Source organism: Miscanthus floridulus, chromosome 11 (assembly GCF_019320115.1).
Source record: "Miscanthus floridulus cultivar M001 chromosome 11, ASM1932011v1, whole genome shotgun sequence".
NCBI classification, from domain to species: Eukaryota; Viridiplantae; Streptophyta; class Magnoliopsida; order Poales; family Poaceae; genus Miscanthus; species Miscanthus floridulus.
This window is the reverse complement of record NC_089590.1, coordinates 29,910,769-29,913,999: the sequence shown is the minus strand read 5'-3', so window position 1 is coordinate 29,913,999 and position 3,231 is coordinate 29,910,769. Positions and strand designations below refer to the sequence as shown.

The window sequence follows — 3,231 nt, the reverse complement described above, 5'->3', positions numbered from 1 at the left end:
AATCAAATCAATTAAGAGGAAGCTCAACCCCAGTTTTTGAAGCTATGACTGGAAAGACTCTGCGTGAATTCTCTGCTCCAAGCACCGAGAACATCCGCACTAGACCAACACTCAAAACCAACAACCTTGAGTTTGAGCTCAAGCCAAGCCTCATCAACATGGTGCAAGCTACCCCATTTAGCGGAAAGGCACATGAAGATGCTAGTGCTCATCTCTAGAACTTTCTAGAAATTAGTAGCACAATCACCATCAAGGATGTCGCTCAAGATATCATACTACTCCACCTCTTTCCATTCTCGCTAGTGGGAAGAGCGAAGCAGCGGTTCTACACCAACAAAGATAACATCAATACATGGGCAAGATGTTCGAAGGCCTTTCTAGCAAAGTTTTTCCCTATAGCCAAGACCAATGCCTTAAGAGGAAAGATTTCCAACTTCCAATAGCAGAAAGGAGAAATCATTCCATAAGCATGGGAATGTTTTCAAGAATGCATTTTAGATTATCCTCATCATGGGATGGAAGATTGGTTGCTCATGCAAAGCTTTTACCATGGATTAACTCAGAAAGCTCATGAACAACTAGATGCTACTACTAGAGGATCATTTATGTCACTCACCCTTGGTAAAGCTGAAACTGTTATGGAAAAGATAGCCTCTAGTCAAGGCTGGTCTCAATACAACATCCAATCATGCAATAAGAGCAAGAAAGTACTAGAAGAGGTGTGTGCACTGTCAACCAAGATGGACGTCTTATTGAATTGGCTTGAATAGCGAGTGTCGGCATGACATTTTCGTCCCGTGCCAAGGGCACATGAGCAAGCCAGAAAGGTCTGCTTGATGGAGCTGTAGATCCTCCTAGCTTCAATGCAGGGATGGTCGATCTTGCGTACTCCTCCCGAGATGTGTCAGTCAATTTGACCTTGCAATTGACAAGGAGAGAAAACTAATTAGAAATTTAAGGCAAAACATGTTGGTGTTGCCAGATAGTCCTGAATATGCGGCTCTGAGAGCCGATATGGAAGGAAATTGACTAAATAGTCGATTCCAGCATATTCATAAGAATAAATCAGTTAAAGCTCTTGGGGTTGTGGAAGGAAAATCGGTTATCATTTAGGATGAATATCGTTATTTAGATAAATATTAGTTAATGGCAATAAGATGTCAACAATAATCAATTTATACTAAGCCAATGACTGCAAGTAATCGAATCCCTTTTTATGTAAAAGAAGTAGCCCATCATCATTTAACCATTTAATAAAGATAAATCTAATGAACATATTAGATCTCATCTATCGCTATGACCAGTGGGGCATGAGGCAGAATCATGTAGGCCATAGAAATAACAATAGATTCGACGACCCTAACTTATTACTAATATCAGTGGGGCATGAGCCAGAATCATGTAGGCCATAATACAATAATAAGATCATGGGGCTAACACATCTTTCAACCTATCTTTACTTCAACGGTCTCGTGACATGAACTGCATATGTGAAAGCACTCGATATCGGCTAAAACAGCCGATTCAAGCATAGCGCATAGTTAAGGTTATGCCCTATCAGCAACAGATCTACCAAATAACGATCCCCACTTCATGGTGCTAATAGTGGGGTGTGAGGCAAAATCACACAGGCCATGATAACGGGACATGAAACGGTTTTCGTTAGCCAATAGATCTATTTAAGACCAGACATGAATTAACCGCACACTATGCACGATCAAGATTGATATAAAAAAGCCAATAAAACATAACTCATCGTTTAAGATGCAGATTAGATCAATTTAGATTAGCAAATAATGGGTTAAACAGGATATAAGACCGATCTAGATCAATCCTAATCGAGCAAAGTGATATTGCTATAATTAAATAAACAATGGAAGCAATAAAAAACATCGGTAACTTAATAAATCTATCCGAAGGACACCACCCATAGATAGAGCCGATAACTTGACCTTAATCTAGTTCGAGTAGTGGAGGTCGACTAGATCGATGCAGTCGTACTTGAACTCAACAAGAGTTGATAACTAGCTTATACCAGAGTCGCAGTGGAGGTCGACCGGATCGATGTAGCCGTACGAACAGAAGTATAAGCCATGACGGTACTTATAGACAAGCCGGAGGTCGGCTAGACCGATGTAGCCCTACTCACTGAAGAACTCGGTGAGATCTACTCTACTCCTACTCCTAAGGGGTGGTCAAAGCCGAAAAAAGTAAGGAACTTGTATTTGATTGATTGTGTGTGTTTTACAACAGCCGGGGTCCGATATTTATACTCGGAGCCTAAACATGAATCCTACTCAAGCATGACTCATTACAATCTTTGGCATAGAAGAAAACATTCCTAATTTAAGATAACTTGGACCCTAATCTTTCCCTTTTTGTAGAGTCCGATATGTAATTTCCTAGCGCCAACCATAGCTCATTATTGCTATCAGCTGATGTCATCCAAAGAGATCTAATTCCAGAGTCATATCTAAATCAGCTGATATCGATCCTTATGCAATCGATTCCTTGATTGGCACAATCTTGGAAGCTTTTGAATTCCCGCTTTCTTCTCCCAAATTTTGGTGTAAACAGCGAGCTAATTACAAGAAAGATCGTCAAGCTATACAAGATGCCTTTAATTCCCAAAACATATGTGGAGAATATTTGGGGGTTGATTTTCCTGAATATCAAGAGGATGCAAATATCATCATCAATAATTCTGCTCCATAACAACAAAGACAAGGATGGAATCAACAACAACAACGCTTAAATTCTCAAGGTAAGTACCTAGGTAATTATATAATTTTTCTAATCCTAAACATCAATCCTTGAGAGACTTGATCTTAGAACAAGCTAGGATTAATGAGAATATTTCTAAAAGCTTGCTTTTAATGATAAGGTCCTAGAAAACATAAATACAAAAATAGATAGTTTTTCTTCTACCATAAAAGACCAACTTAGCTATAATAAAAAGATAGAATCTCAATTAGCCTAGTTGACCGCTGCTCTGCCTTTTGCCACTAACCTTGAAAAGGTCAATGCCATAACCACAAGAGGTAGCAAGTCTACTCATGATCCTCCATATCCAACAAGGCTAGGTAAGACATCGGTAGCAGTACAAGAGGAGAAGAAGGACGATGAAGTTGAAGAAGTTGAGCCACAAGCATAGGAAACAATGCAAGATTTTCATGACACCGCCTTCCCACCATTTCCACGTAGAAATCAAAAAGCTAAAATGGATGAGTA

At 39.5% G+C, this 3,231-nt stretch overlaps 1 non-coding gene across 1 annotated transcript; it reads right to left on the bottom strand.

Moving 5' to 3' along the window:
* Positions 1-410: 410 nt before the first annotated feature.
* On the bottom strand, positions 411-517 carry LOC136495122 (small nucleolar RNA R71). The gene has a single exon (XR_010768903.1). It is a non-coding gene; the product is annotated as a small nucleolar RNA R71 (small nucleolar RNA).
* Between the last annotated feature and the right edge of the window lie 2,714 nt (positions 518-3,231).